The sequence below is a fragment of the Leopardus geoffroyi genome, chromosome A3 (assembly GCF_018350155.1).
Source record: "Leopardus geoffroyi isolate Oge1 chromosome A3, O.geoffroyi_Oge1_pat1.0, whole genome shotgun sequence".
In the NCBI taxonomy this organism is placed as follows: Eukaryota; Metazoa; Chordata; class Mammalia; order Carnivora; family Felidae; genus Leopardus; species Leopardus geoffroyi.
Genome location: NC_059336.1, coordinates 2,950,608 through 2,967,425, shown reverse-complemented (window position 1 = coordinate 2,967,425; position 16,818 = coordinate 2,950,608).

Sequence of the window (16,818 nt, the reverse complement as noted above, 5' to 3'; positions counted from 1 at the left end):
TGGTGAATTGCTCATTATCTTGTTTTTGTGAAGATTAGTAAATTAACTATATATAAAGAGATTAACATTTTCTATCTTGTAAGGCATTTTTTTTTTGCCTGTTATATGGTAGACCTCTCAATTTTCATAGTGTGTTTTATATCAAAAGCATTTTGTTTTTTCTACAACTAAATATGAAGTTTATGATATTGTGACTGTTGGTTGTTGCTTTGCTACTTAGGATTTCCTTAAAATGCAGACTATCTGGGGACACATGCAATTCTTTTCAGTTTAATGCATTACCTGCAATCAAGTTAGACGTTGACATGTTCTCTTGTCTTAGTTTTGGTGTTGTTTGCTTTCCCTTCTCGTGCACGTAAGCTGAGAGGTCGGGACATCTCTCAGGATTCCACATGGTGATCCGTTGCCTTGTTAAAAAGTGCTGGGCAGTCTCCACCTTCTCCTCTCACCCGATTCGTTGCCCTCATCATTGCCAACTCGCTGCATGGCTTGACATCTCTAATTTTATAATTTTACAAACAATATTTTCTCGTGTCTTAACTTAAAAAATTTTAATAGCCATTAGCATCTACTCCTTCTTTAACATAAAGTATGAGATGCTTTGTCTAACAAAAGAAAAAGATCTTATTTGCCTGTTATTATAATTAATAGATCATCAGGGTAAAATTGGCATCCTTCCCAGCCATAGAGGATGTAGCATTATTTATTTATGTAGCCTCAAAATTAATTTCATGATAACCTTCAATTTGATCCTATAAATTTCTGTTTAAACTGATTTCTCCCATGTTACAGTCCCCCGTCTGCTGTGAATGTGACCTTTCATCAGTTCTGTTTCCTGGCTTGTTTGGCTAATATAATTATTGATCTTTATCTTTTTTTGTAACTCGGCACATTAGGGGATATTCATTATTTCTGTACTTGGGTTGATTTTTATCGGCCGTTCAAGATGGACAATGTCACTGGCAAAAAATTTCAATCCTCTATTTTCTAATAATTTTACCATATTGATTTTTTTCTTATTTTATCGCATGGGCTGGGTTCTCTGAATGCGGCCATGCCATATGGTGATAATGGGAATTCCTATCTTGTCTTTTCATCTCTGAAATTCTTATTCTCATATTTCCAACTTCAGTGCCTATCAGCCAAGTTTTGGAGCTTAGAGTCAAGAACGGCCCTGACTGGCTGCGCATCAGGACTTAAGTGTGGACCTATTATTTCAATTTCATTTACAATAATTGCAATTATTCAGAAAATAATCTGAATATAAAAGGATGACTTTGGTTAAATGACATCATTGTGTAGCCAGGAGATCAAACCTTCAGTAGTCACTAAAAGTCCTGTTTACAGAGAATGTGTCTTGGTCCAGGAAAGACTTCAAGTGTCTGAGATAAACTGTTGGGGCTCAGGAGTGTGAGCTCTGAGGTGAGACCCCCTGGTTTCTAACCCTGGTCCCTTCTGTACCCACCAGCTTTGGGAGCAGAGCAGTCCGCTTCAACCTCTGTGACTCAGTTTCTCACGTGTTGGTTCCTCCGTCTGTAAGCTGGAGACCCCGGAAAGCTGGTGGTATAATTCAGTCCAAGTTTGAGGGCTGGAGACCATGGGGTCCAAAGGTTTAAATCCCAACTGGGGAGCCCTGGCTGGAGGTGAGCTGACACGTCCCAACTCAAGCAGGCAGGCAGGAAGAAAAAGGGGCAAATTCCTTCTTTTGTTCTACAACCTATTGGGTCTGCCTTCCACCCTGGGGAGGGCCATCCACTTTAGAGTCCGTGGATTCAAATGCAAATCTGTTCCATTAACATCCTCACAAATGCTGGCAGAAAGAACAAGGATCTGGGCACCCCTTGGCCTGTCATAGGACTCATAAAATGAACCACCACAGGCTGCAGCCATTGGCGTGTGCACTCGGGCCCCCTCTATCCTGCAGACGGTTGGCGTGCCCAGAAGTGGGGCTCTGGCAGTCTGCGGGACCTCAGGAGGTGGGTGGGGCTGCATCCTGCGTGGTCAAAGCCCAGACCCTGAACGCAGTGCCCCCCCGCTGGGCAGGGAGAGCTCAAGTGGTCCAACTCACCCTAACCCCAGATGCTCAGTTACTGGATGACACAAGGCCAGTTTTATTTGTTATGGAATGCTCTAGGCTCTTTTGAGAAGTTTTGGGTTTCTTTGCACCCTCTATTTGGGACTTCTTCTCTATTTTTCTTCCAGTAGAGAGTTTCAAGAAGTTTTAGCCCTTCTAAGAGCCATTCTGCCTTATTTTTGTGTTACCAGTAACCACTCCCCAACCACACAGGACCTGATGGACCGCTTTTTTCTCTCTGTTTGGGTAGCCTGGCTTCCTTGCTGCACCTGCCTTTCAGTGTTGCACAACTATGTTATGTAGATACACTAAGTAAATCGACACATATCAGTATTTATTCGTGCTTCTTCTTGGAAACAAAAAGAAATGTAGTTGGCAATCCTTGCACCTCATGGATCAGATGTTGTGAGAAATGAGTCGTCACAAACTGCAAGCCCAGTCAACGCATGCAGTGTTGTGTTGCTAAAACATCAAGACTTTTCGTGGTAAGGATTTTTAGCGCAAAAAATAAATAGGAAAAAAGTCACCGATTGCGCCAGCATTCAAAGGTAACTACTTTTAATATATTATACCTTTGGTTTTCTAAATGTGTTATCCCCGTTCGAAAATATTGTTTGTGTGTATGTCTGTTTGTGATTTTTACAGAATCAAAAACTATCCCCAGTCCCAAACAAGGTGTGGGCATGTCACACCGAATGGATGTTTCCTGTAGAGTTCAGGTCTTAGAGATTTTAGAGCTTTTGGCAGGTGAGAAGCTGGTTCAGGGGCCGCCGTCCCGTCCTCTAGTCCTGAAGAGAGTGGTGTCTGGCTAAAGGTAGGCATTCAATGAATATTTGACAGAGGAATGAATGAACGGACCATGAGACGTAAACCAGTAACAGCGGCGCGTGCCAGGTAGGATGAAGAATTTGTCAGCGCTGCCTTAAAACAGAGACGGCCCTCCAGAGAAAGCTGGCCTTCACCAGCCCTGGGGTTTATAAACAATGCTTGGGTGTTCATAATCGGCAGAGACAGGATGTGGGGATAACATTGCTTCTGGCCTGAAATCATGAGATTCCCATGGGTGAAGTACAATGATCTGGCTACCATCTTGGAACGAGGAGAGGGAAAGATGTAGAAACCAAACACAAATTGATATCTCAATAAATTACCCTGCCACAAGCAGCTCTCTGAGCAGATCAGGAATCTGTCAGTTCGAGGCTATGGGGAAACTCACGGCCTCTACACGTAGGAGGCAGGGCTGCTTCTGGAGCCGGGCAGTTTCATCGGGGAAAATCCGGGGCTGGCTGGGATTCCGACGGGTAATTATTGACTAAGTCGACAAATGACTGGGCCGTCTCCAGAAGAGCTGGTTCCTGGGCAGGGGAGATGTGGGGGCTGCTGGGGGAAGGCTGTGGGGTCTGTAGATCCTGGTCACGTTCAGCCAGAGGAGACCAGGGACAGGTTCCTCGGCGTAGTCAAACTTGCTGCTCTGGTCTGTGCGATGTGAGGCTGGTGCACTGGCCCCACAGTGAGGACTTGGGGTGATGTGTGGCCCGTGCACATACTTATGCTTCACAAAGCCCAATTCTCTTCCTTCCCTAGACCTCAATTGCTTCACTGCCCAGGTGCAGGCCTGACGAGGGGCATTTCCTGGAGGGCTCGTGCTTTGTGAGTTAAGTCCTAAACTCTTGCACACCTTCCAAATGGTGTTGCCTTGCAGGTACCGCAAGGTAGGCATCGCCTTGGGCGGTCTCCCAGAATTGGGCTTAATTTTACTTAAAACAAATAATCTGGCATTTTTTACACTGATAAGTTTGTCAGAGATCCAAACCCACTTTAGACTGCCTGTGGATGGTGGATCCCACTTAAAGAGATGTTGAAAACATTTTTTTAAACAGCTTTCTCGGGGCGTCTGGGTGGCGCAGTCGGTTAAGCGTCCGACTTCAGCCAGGTCACGATCTCGTGGTCCGTGAGTTCGAGCCCCGCGTCGGGCTCTGGGCTGATGGCTCAGAGCCTGGAGCCTGTTTCCGATTCTGTGTCTCCCTCTCTCTCTGCCCCTCCCCCGTTCATGCTCTGTCTCTCTCTGTCCCAAAAATAAATAAACGTTGAAAAAAAAAATTAAACAGCTTTCTTGAGGTGTAATTGCTATGCAGGAACCCCCACATGTTTAACGTGCACAGTTTGGTGAGTGCGGACACATGTATGCATGCATGATGCCATTCTCTCAGTCAAGGTAGTAGCCATATCCGTAACCTCCAAACGTCTTGTTTATCTATTTATTTATTCAGTGGTAACAGCACTCAACACGAGATTACTTTCTAACACGTTTCTAAGTGCACAACACCATGTCGTCAAGACCCAACTTTGTAAAACAGATGTCTAGAACTTACTGACCTTGCCTTCTGGAACTTTGTACTCCTGGGACAACTCCCCATTCCTTGCAAAGGGATCCACCCCAACAGGTGCGTGTCAGACCCATAGCAACTAAGCCCTCTCCTCCTGATGTCCCGTGGCCGGGAAGCACACAGACACCCAGGCCCATCTAAAGATAACGTGCACGGCTTCTTCTGCGAAACGGCCCTCATCCCTCACTGTCACCACTGTCTCCAACTACCGAGTTCATCCCAATGCAAACTAGCCTGGCTGTCCCCAGGGAAGCCCCTCTGCAGTGGAGGGACGTGTGTGACCCCTCTACCTCTTTCTGGGGTCAAAGCTGCCTGGGGTCTGGGAGAGTCCCATGATCTGTGCAGAGCGATGCTGGCTCCTCCCCAGAAATCAGGCTGGCAGTGTGGCTCTCGACCGAGACAGAGAGCTGAAGCCAGAGCAGGATAGAGATGGGCTGCAGGCCAGCGCTGAGCCACTTGTCACCATTAGAGTTATCTTCACTGTCCCCTTGTCATCATCGTCCTTGGAGCTGCCACTCGCATGACGCGGCCTCTGCATCAGATGCTGTAGTGCGAAACAGTCGAGCTCAGAAGTTCAAATCCTGGTGGGCGGTGGGGTCCCTCGGCCCGGGGCCGTGGCTCTGACTTCAGAGCTCAGTGGTGAGATGACGGACCTTGGAGTGTCCCAAGAGGAGGGTGACATCGGTCTGACCGCTGAGTGGCGAACAGGCCATAATACAGAACATGGGCACAGCTCAGGGGAAAGCCTGTCCAGGGCAGATCATGTGGCTCAGACTAAGGTGGGGAGAAAGCGTTGGACACGGTTGGCTTTTGGGAATAAATCTGACTTCAAGGGGGAGGAAAGACCATGTCTTTGTTTCCGTAGAGTCTGAGCTTTGCGACAAAAAGGAAAGTGCATCTGTAACCTGAAAGGTAAACATGTAGATACCGCAGAGCGTGGCCCAAACCCTCTGGTCAGGATGGAGGCCTTGTTCCCCCCACCCCGGCCCTCCGTCTGCAGGTGGACACTGCCTCTGCCCGAAGAGCAACTCCCCAGGGCCTCACCCCTTCCTAGGCAGCCTGCAGCCAGTGGCCGTCTACTCAGGGTACAAAGGGACAGCCTTCTGGATGACTCAGAAGGGCCCTTCCAGTTCCAGCATCCCCTCCCGGCTTGGTGAGGCCTCCTGTGTGCAGCTGCATGAAACCCCTGCCCCTCCTCCTTCCCTCACAGTCAGGTTTGCTCCCTGGGGACCTGCTGGGGCCACCCTCCACCTCACAGTCTGCTTTGCGGAGGCCCCGCGCTCAGGCAGGAACCACCCTTGCAGTGGCTACAATGCATGCGGAGGCTCCCTGAATTCTGTCTCCTGGTGGGAGTTTCTGAACAGGGAGATTCATGTTTCAAGCTGCAAAATCTAAAGAGGGAAACCACCTCATGACTCTGAATGAGTAAGAAACTCCTAAGATGTGTTTCATGTTGTGATTACAGAGGTAGGGAAGAGAAAGCTATAGAACTTTCTAGTACATGAAAAACGGGGGCAGATAAATAGGATGCCTGGTAACAGAGCCGTCCCGCAGTCCAGGTACTTGGCCATCATTTCTGAATCATGAAAGTCCCAAGTATGGCCCGACGTGCCTCTCCTGTATCATTTCTCTGGGGAAACTCTCCCTTAGTTCATTTTGTGTGGCTACCAAACAGCAGTGTGATCTCACCGGAGATGGGGCCTGGGAGTAAGTGACTGGGGAGCTCTGTCCCCTGGGAGGCTGTACACACGGAGGGGGATGAGGGCCCGGCCCCACGGGTGTCTGCTCACAGTGGAGCAAGCATCTCCGGGACCCCTGGGAGGGCAGGAAGAAGGTGTGTGCACAGCTGTGTCACTTCCAATGACAAAACGAGAAGGGGGCCGGGGTGGCAGGCAGACTGAGCCCAAGCCAGGACGAGCGGTGGGTGAGCACCGAGAGGGGACGTACCAGGCAGCGCTGGAGACGGATCCGGACGCTCAGAGAGCTGTCGCGGCCTTGCCAGGTCGTGGCTCCCACTGGTTCCTCCAACACCACCTTGTTCCTGGAGTAGCGATGGGCACAGGTGCCAGAACCTTCTGACTGCCATCGGCCTTTTGTGGAGACCCCCGCGTGTCATCTGGAAGGCTGGGGCCAGGGCTCCTGAACAGCGGGAAGGGCCCCTTCAATTACGGCCATTAGTATGATGCTGGAGGGGCTGGAGAGCGAGAGGGGGACCCAGCAGCCTGCCTGATGGAGCGAACTACCTGTCAAGGTATTGTGCGCAAAGGGAGCGGAGTTAAAGAATGCTGTGTCGGCAGGAGAGCGTCCGGACTCTCCCAGGTCCATCCAGGAAGGCACATTTTAATGAGCTCCCCGGATGATTCTGGTTCCAGATGAAAGGCCCTTTCCCAGGAAAACGGAGCTGATTCTGTCCCCCTCTCTCTGCTCCTCCCATTACATTTTCCTCCCGCGATGGGTTTCTGCCATAACCACACACAGGGTACACACGCCCGTTGAGAATTCAGCCATCTAACGAAACCCCCGTATTCCACTCCAGATCTTTCGTCTGTATTTGCTTTAGGGAAGTGGGCCCTAATTGGCCATTAAGAAAGTGTGCTGTTGCCTACTTTATCGGTCCCCTGGATTGATCTAGCCGGTGCTAGAGTTAAATGGAACCTGAGGCTTCCTTCATTCAACGTCACAGTACATTTAACTAAGCGTTTCGTTTCTTCCCAGACCTAAAGGAACTAACATATTTATTAAAGCGTTTTGATCCTTTGGAGACAGATTAATAAGAAGCCTGTGTCAGTTTTGTATGATAAAATGAGCCAATAAACAGAAAAGCACGCTGACGTGAGAAATCCTCAGCCACAGGTGGTGCAGCCCACACATTGCTGCTGTCACAGAAAAAGATTAAACTGAGGAGAAATAATCTGCAGTATTGTATTTCTGTTATTAAATGGACACTGTAAGTCTGGTGCGTGTGTGTGTGTGTGTGTGTGTGTGTGTGTGTGTGTGTCTGTGATGGGCCAGATCTGTTTATTCTTTTTTTTTTTTTTTCCAACGTTTATTTATTTTTGGGACAGAGAGAGACAGAGCATGAACGGGGGAGGGGCAGAGAGAGAGGGAGACACAGAATCGGAAACAGGCTCCAGGCTCTGAGCCATCAGCCCAGAGCCTGACGCGGGGCTCGAACTCACGGACCGCGAGATCGTGACCTGGCTGAAGTAGGACGCTTAACCGACTGCGCCACCCAGGCGCCCCAGATCTGTTTATTCTTAAGACAGAGACTAACAAATGAGTTTGAATGGAAGCTTTGGAAGCTTTAGAATGTAATGATGTCATGAGTGTCTATTTTGCTCTGCCATGATTTTGTGGGCTATGTGGTCTCTGTTGAAACCGCTCATCCGTCGTGGTTATTGTGCCAAAGTGAACACAGGCAACACGTAAACACGTGGTGTGGCTACATTCCAGCAACACTTTATTTAAAATAGCAGGAGGCTGCGCGCTGGCCCCGGGAAAGCCCCACATCCGCCTGTCCCCAAAGAGGCCGTCCCCCAGAGGGTTGTTTCTACCTTGGAGGTGCCTCCCGACCTTGCACATGTGCGTTGGTCTGGCCCCAGGACCCAGGAGGCAGCTGTTGTAGCAAGACAACTCTTCTCTGCAGAGGCTGCATTCTTATTTAAATGAGCTCTTCTTTTGGGATGACAGGTTAGCAGGGAAATAATGTAGATGGTATTTTACCACCAAACCTTCACATCTAGGAACAGTCATGTGTGTTAGAGTCAATTCAGTCCTTGACAGTGTTTTTTTTTTTTTTTTTTTCACTTAAAAATTTTTAAACAATTTGAGTCAGATTTATTTGGGTCTAAATGGAAATTAACACGATGGCTTAATAATAACCAGTGAGAGGTATTTCATTGTTAGTTGGATAACAAGGACACAGATGTCGGCTGTGTCCATCCCGGAACCAGAATGGGACCTGATGCCCACACTGGCCGACTGGTGCTTTTGAATTTCTGAAGAACATGCCACTTTGTTCCTAACTTGGGCGAAAAGAAACTCAAAATGTTACTGCAGAAAACAGTCTATAGGATATCTATTGCCATAGAAATATTCTGTATTACTACAGAAGATCACTGTAGGACATTACTGTAGTATTGTTGTGCTGGTAATGGATTATTCTTCATGCCCGAAAGCCACCGTTATTAACCTCTTAAATTATCTGCACAAAAAGGAACAACTCTGTCTCAAACCAGGAGCAAAAGTAGAAAGGGTGACAGTATCTGCGGCTGCCTCATGGTAACCTGTCCCCCTCCTCATTGGTTCGCTGGCTCCCAGGACCAGGAATCACCAGGCGTGGGATGCGGTAGATGAAGGACAGGGGCGCCAGTCCCCGGGTTCCTCCCAGGGAAGCGAGGATGTTCACTGCCTGGTGTTTGTTTTCAGAGGGAGGGAGGATAGGAGGAGGAGACACAGGAAGGGGGAGAGGGTTCAGGTGGCCCCTTCCCTTCCTAGTTGGAAAAACCACATTTGAGTCTGTGCAGGGAGCCACGCGGTGACGGCAAATGCTGGGCAGTCACGGATGCTCTCGTGTGGGTCACTCCCACCCCTCAACCCCAAACCCTTCGTCAAGCAGGTACTAAAACACCCGTGTTGCAGAAAAAGAAAGGGAAGCTTAGAGTGTTGGGGAGTTCTCCTGGGTCGTAAAGGAAATCCTTGGAAAATCTAGCTTTTCTGGGTCCATAGTTGCCGGATGTGTTCTAATCTCTTTTGGTTTTGGCCAAAGGCTCTCTGGACCCAAATGCAAGTAACAGAGACCGATCGTAATGGTTTAAACAAATGGCATCTGTCTGCTTGTTTGCTTTCCAGTCAATTGCTTTTACTGTGTCCGCAGTTCAGCCCCATCAGGGCAGCACATCTGTGACTTTCTTTTTCTTCCTGGTCGTGGGGGCTTGATACAATTCTGTCCCCGACCGTATGGGAGTTTCTCAGGGAGCAGGACGGCGAGGAGGTGCCGTAGGGAGTCGGCAGCCATGAGTGCTTGGCCTGTAACCTGGGGAGGTGTCCTTCGTCCAAGGCCTGGACTGAAGCCATTTAGGACAGCCGTCAGCCTCCCGATCACAGAACACCGGTGGGATGAGGTCTGTGTCCTCGTGGGCACAAAGTCACGTGCCTAGCCATAACGATGTCCGTGCTTTTGTGCAGTTATAGATTTTGCACAGAATAAAGCAACAGCCGCAGGAACAGGTTTATTTGCAAACAAACTCATTGAAGAACAAGTTCCTGAAAGAAACCTCAAAGTTTAGTGTCAGGCAAACATGCAGAATTTGTCTTTTTATGAAAATTCAGTGTCCCAGCTGAGGTGGCATGGGGGCCTACAGGGTTGCGGTACGCCCTGGTTGCTCCCGGGGGTGGGGGTTGGTTGACGAACTGAGAAGAAGGGAGAAAGTGTGATTGGCACTTGCCTTCCGTGTACTCCCCCAGCACAGAAGGTTCCAGGCCTGATTTTGGTCAGAACCCAGCCCAGGGAGACACTCTGCTTGCTATGTGCCCCCCGCCCCCCACAATGGCGAGGCCACCAAGGATAGGGACCTCTGTCTCCGTGAAGACAGAAAGCCCCATGCAGTGGAATCTGAAAGGTGTGCCTGCATGTCTAGGTGAAGTCGACTGGCAGAGGCCCTTCATCCGTCAATAGCCAGCAAATGAGTGTGAGTGTGTGCACAGGTGTGTCTCAGCAGGAGGTTGGTTTACCTAATGACCTTGATCAGCAGGACGCTTAGTAGATCCAGCAGTGTTCTGGAAGCTCTCTCTCTTGGGCTGGGCGCACCGGTGAGAAAGACCCTAAGGTCTTTCTTAGGAGATGATGGGGAGATTTTGGGGCTCCCTGGTCCTCTGAGTCCATACGTTTGAGTTCATAACTGGTCTCTTAATAACACAGGGTGTCCTGCTTTTCACCTGAATTACCTAGTTCAAGATGCATCCTGCCGAGAGCTGTCAGGGCCTCCTGGTTCCCAGCTAGAGCGGAGCTCCCCACAGTGACCATGCAAACACAGGGGCTGCTTACCAGGTTCTGTGGCTTCAAAATTATGTGACTCTTGATTAATTTTTCATTAGAAGCAACTGCCAACTTTTAAAAGTCTGTGCCTAAGTCGAGACCTTACTAATTCTTTAACACTGCATTATTTTAACAGTGCTTAATTCAAATGCCGATAAAGACAACCCTTCAATAGCCGGCCTGAGAACACCTACTTGGAAAGATGTTCCAGACTTTTAAAGGTGTTCTTATCTGCTCATGTCAACACAGATCTGCATTGATTTTCTGTAGATAATTAGTTTATTGCCATGACTGTTGCTCAGGACAAAATAAACAATAGGAAAACAGCTGATGAACATGCTTCTTCTCGCTTCTTCCCAAGAGAATCATAGCAAGCCAGAACTCTTGATGAATTCCTTGAGTAACTGGGAATAATCCTTACACATCCCTGAGAAACTTTCAGGAAATTCCAAGCGTTCCTGGGAAGAGTTTGTTTGGGCAAGTCTGCAGAAGGTCATACATGGCTCTAGAATGTCCGCTATTGTGGGCTAGCCCACATGTGAGTGATTCCACAGAGCATCACTGATGTGGCCACTTCTGTTGATAGGTTCCAGATAAAAGGTGCAAAGTTGCTTGCCTTTCTGAGTTGAGTTCCTGATCCTGAAGTGTAAGGACGTATTAATTTGGAAACAGAATGTGTGATGGTCTGTTTTTATGTGTCAACTTGGATCAGCGCCCTGATATTTGCTTAAACGTCATTCTGGGTATTTCTATAAGGGTGTTTTTGAATGAGATTGACATGTAAATTGGTGGATTTTGAGTAAAGCAGATTACAGTCCATAATGTGGGTGGGCCTCATCCAATCAGTAGAGGGCCTTGACAGAGCAGGTGTGAGCTCTCCTGAGCACGAAGGAATCCTGCCAGCTGACCGCCTCTGGGCCTGAATGGCCTCTTCCCCGCTCCCCAGCCTGCTGGTTTGCACTGCAGATTTTGGACTCACCGAGGCTCCATAATCACGGGTCGGTTCCTTAAAATGTGCCTCTGTTTCTCTCCCTCTCCCCTGCCCCCTCTCTACGCACACACCCTATTGGTTCTGTTTCCCTGGAGAATCCTAACACAGACGGGGATCCTGACCTCACAGGCCCGTGACTAAGGCTGCAGGTGATTGTGTATGAGTGCAGTGCGGAGTCAGAATTCGCCACACAGCCCCACGGCTGCCATCCGGGACACCATCCACTTCCCGAGCCCAGCTGGGCCCCCCAGGCCTGCAGTAGGCATGGCGGAGATGGCAGTGGACGGGCAGGACACGGCCCGCGCTCTCCTGGAGCACACGGTATAAAGGGGACACCAGGTTACAGGTGCACATTCTGTGCCTGGGGCCGTGCCGCACAGACGCTGGGGCCAAAGGAGGAGTAAAGCCCAAAGGGAAGAGTGAGGCACATTACGGTCGTCCACGTTATGTGGGAAGTGAGCACTGCCACTGAAGAGGTGACCCCGGCCTGAGCGTTGAAGGACAGGTAGCAGTTTTTCTGTTGGAGGGGAAGGCATTCGCAGCTGGGACACAGAGGCAAGGCCGGGAGCTATTGGAGGTCTGGTGGCTGATACAACAGGGGAAGGGAAGAAACGGTGCAAGATCAGGAGAGAAAATTAGCAGAAACGAGATCTTGGAGATCCTTGTATGTGGGCGGGTCAAAGCCCAGCGCTCTCCTGCTTTCAACACTGCAAGTTCTGTGCTCAGGAAATGTGCTTTGGTTTTCCTGGAAGTGTCCTGGCTTTGAGACTGAGAATATCATGTCCTGGGAACCCCTTCCCTCCAAACCCTGGAGCATCCCACTTATCCGTCATGTGTATTCAGTCAACAGCAATTAAGCACCTGCTGTGTACTAGAAACTGTACATACAGGCATATTCCTATTCTTCTGTAGCTGGCCTCTCAGCGGTGAATAGGGGCCTACAGACTTACAAAGGAATTTGTTCACAAAGGCGATGTGTGCATGAGAAACTGAAAGAAATCCAGCGAGGGGGTAGATGTTGTAGGGACAGGTAAGGGTTTGAGCTTTTATCCTCAAGGAGGTGGGGACGCGGGGGGATTTAGTAGAGCCTTGAGCAGGTCCTTCGTGAGCTGCCAGCTGCCCCTTGCCCCTCAGTCATCGTTAGTTGAAAGGGTCTGTCCAAAGAGGGGTGGGCCACCCTCGCTTCCCCAGCGTGTGGCGGGCTGGGGTGGCGGGGGTAGATACAGCAGTGCCGCGTGGCAGGAATGAGCCCGTGGGGTGAGGAAGCCGATAGCCGAGGACTCACTGGAACAGGGCTGTCCTCCTGAGCCAGCCGAGCAGGGAACCCCGTGGGGTTGAGGGTCATGCAACACGAAGGTAATGCAGGTTCGGAGCCTGGGTTTGGATCCCAGCGCGGCCACCCTGGGCCGTTCCAGCTTTGCGTTCCTGACACGCAGTCCATTCCTCTGCAAGGGGACAGAAGCTCCCGCACCACTGGGAAGCCCGGACTCGGACATTTGGGAAGCACTGGGCGCAGCGGCTCTTTACTAGGCAAGCCGGCTTCCATCACAGCTGTGTAACCCAGCCGGACGTGATGTGTGTGGTTCCGTGTCCTTGTCTGACACAGGGTCCTGACACCTTTCTGGGTCTTCATCTCGATGCCTTTGCTCACGTCGCTGGGGTGAAACTGAAGTCCTTGGTGGGCGGGCAGCCTGCCAGGCCTCAGAAGCAGCAAGGCGTGAAGCCCCCTTCCCCTAATCCGAAGTCCAAGCCCCTTTACGCAGACTAACCCTTTCTCATGACCGAATCAGGAAATAACCAAGACAGAAAACAAGTCTCACATACTTGCCACATTAGGCTTTTCCGTGTCTGTTTGGGAAGCTGGGAAGATAAGGAGAACAAACCATCTGTGCTCTGCTGAGGCTGGAAAAGTCTCTGGGGAGATTTGGGGCAGGTGACATGGAGCTTCCCTCCAAAGGCCACTTTTCTTCCACATCACAGGCAAAGGTTGGGGAGGCTGGAACGTTCTGCACTCCCTGGTCTCCGTGAGGACTTTTCCTGAAGAGTGTCAGGATTGACCGTGGTGTTCAGACAAAACCTTGTGCATACAGGTTCACAGCAGCCGAAAGGTGGAAACAACCCAAATGTCCATCAACTGATGGAAAAGTTAACACACTGGTATATGCACACAATGGAATACTATTCAGCCATAAAAAGGGACGACACGCTGCTTCCTGCAACAGGGAGGACAAACCTCAGAGACAGCGTGCTGAGTGAAATAAGCCAGGGGCAAAAGCCCACCTGTTGTATGATTCCTTTTATAGGAAACGTCCAGAGAAGCCAAATGCTTAAAGGCAGAAAGTAGACGAGTAGTTGCCTGGAGCTGATGTGGAGGGGGTTTAAGGGCTGACTGCTTAACGGAAGCAGGGTTCCTTTTTAGGGTGATGAAAATGTTCTGGAACTGGATAGAGGGAGGGTTGTACAACAAAGGGAAAGTACTAAGTGTCACCCATGTAAGTTTTATGTTCTGTGTATTTTGCCACAGTGGAAAGAAGAAGAGTATTGGCTTAAGGTCCAGGGCAACCTGAGTATACACATACAAGGCTATTTCATAGGTCCCTCCAAACTGAGTGGCTTACTCAGTTTAATTTTTATTTTATTGGTTTACATTAAAACCCATCTGTGAACCTCTGGCTTCTTTTTCTTTGGAAATGACTAATTTCAGATTTTGTAAGTGCACAATGAATGCTGATGAGCCTCCATTTGTCGCTGGGTGCCTGCGAGCGTAACAATCGTTCCCTGAATATATCTTGCGGAAGAGCCAGTGGGATCCCTGGTGATGGTTGCAGATAAAAAAGGTTGTCTTTTGTTGTGTCCATCTGCTTAGTGACCTCCCTCGTTCCACAGGTGTGTGTCAGCGTGATTCATGCTCACGCTTCGTGTGGTCCTCTGCCAATCTAATCGCCAGGCCATTAAAGAGGAGGAGAAAATTATGTAGACATCCATCCCCGTCCATTTCAGGATATATGGTGTATCAGCTGCTGCCGCCTATGCAGATGCCTGATACCATTTTGAATATTAATATCCACCCCCAACTTTGAACAACATTATAATTTGGCAGTGCTCAGTGGTGCTTCTGCCTTTCCAGCCAAATGACATTTGTCACACTCAAGCAGGAACAATTATTAATAATTTTCATTTCATTAGAAGCACTACAATAAAATGTCAACAGCCTTAAAAGTGCATCAGAAGTGTACAAATTAATTTTGATTTTCTGAAGTGTAATTACTTTTGTAAGTACTAGACTGTGTAATCACTTTGGGCGTTATTACTTGTGCAATCAATTATACTTAAATGCACTTATCTGTTTCCAAACATGATTTTCAGAGGTCACCTGTTGGCGTTTTTTTGCTCTCATAATAGGAAGATGCCATAATTCATATTGGACATTCAGGAACCAAGGCACAGATAAGGTAGCGGTGAGATAAATTGTACCATAAACGCAAAAGTTACTTTAGCAAGAGATCACCCCTTCCCACATATGGATTTGAGGCTGAATTAGTTTTAATTTAATTCTGACTGGGGTGCTCCATAGTGAATAAAAATAGTCTTCGCCGTGGAAAAGTAAAAGAGGTTCTTCTTCATATCTGTTCTAGAGCGTGGATGTTAAAACCTTGGGTTCTAATATCTGACTTTCCGACTTGCTAGGTGTGTGCCATTGAACCTGAAGGCTACAGTTTATTCTCCTCTGTCGGGAAGGTGGTAGGCGCCTGCTCCCATGAGGCCCGTGGGCCTGTTTAATCGCTGACCATTTCATGTTCATAGCACAGCATGGCGCAGAGTAGGTGCTTAACAAATGCTCATTGGATGCACAAATGAAGAAATATAGTCATGAAAATTCAGGGATAACAAGTACACGCACTCATCAACTGTTAGCGAGTTATTGTGTCGATAATGATCCTAATCAATATAGTATTAATAATGATCATTTGAATCTTAGGAAAATCTGTTGATCCATTTATTTGGGCCAGGAAACAGAGCCAAACTCAATAAAACCATGGAAAGATCCAACACATCACCAGTAATTAAATGCAAAACACAACGTCAGTGGAACACCTTTGTTGCTTATAGAAGAGCAAACCAGAAGATTGATAACGTGTAGAGACACAGGGGCGGTGGAGACTTAGGTGCTCGCATACACTGTTGGCAGGAACGTAAATTGGCTCAATCTTTCTGAAGAGTGATCTGGATAAATATATCAAAATTTAAAATGCATGCAACCCTTTGACTAAGGAATCCTTTCTTACTCTTTCGTTCTTTCTTTCTCTTTCTTTCGTTTATTTATATATATTTTTTATTTTTTTAATATACTTTATTGTCACCTTGGCTTCCATACAACATCCGATGCTCATCCCAACAGATACTCTCCTGATGAGCATTGAGGAATCCTACTTTTGATGTCTAAGTTGCAGGAATAAAAATTTAGCAGAGAAAGGTTTATACCCAGGGGATTTTTTGCAGTATTAGGTGGCTAAACCAAATGGATCATAGATGTGCATCAATAGGGTATATGTAAATAAGTTATGGTGTGTGCATAGAACAAAATCCTGGGATCTGTTAAGACGAATCATTATGGGTTGATGTGTCAATTTGCTAAGTTACAGCGTTAAGTGATATAAACAAGTTATGATCCAGCATGCACAGTATACTTACATTTTTTGAAAGAATAGACTAGAGCACATAAAGCCTAAGGATTGTGGAAAATAAGTTGTGGGTCAAACTTAAGAGTTACCACCTGCAGAAGGGGATTTACTAGGTGTGGTTGTGGCTGATTCATTGTTTCACATCCTCTAACTGATAGCATTACCTATGGTTTTACTTTCTTTTGCATTTGTAAGAAAATTAAAACAAATGTGTAGAATTTATTTAACAATAGTTTTAAATGTGTGTGAGCCCTCCTGGTAAGTAACCAACCAAACCAATGCATGAAGGGCAGTCAGGCCCATCTGACTCACACCCTCGTCCTTCCGGGGATGTGCTCCCAGGCTTGCAACTTAATTGGCTACCAGCTGGCGCTGATTAGCAAGTGTACCAGTATAAATGGAAGCTTCCTGAAAGAGGACTGGTTGAATCCATAGAATTGGTAGGAAGAATTGTTAAACTTCCGCATTCTCAGGACCTTCCAGCAACACAACTCAGAAAGCAAGACTACTCGAAGTACTTTCCAAAAATATGGACGAACTCACAAAATTATGTCCTTGGCCTCAGAATGATTTCTGGAGATGGTAGCTAAATGCCCGCCAAAACGCTGTTCTACTAAAATGTTGAAGTCCTGCCTCAATGATAGGGT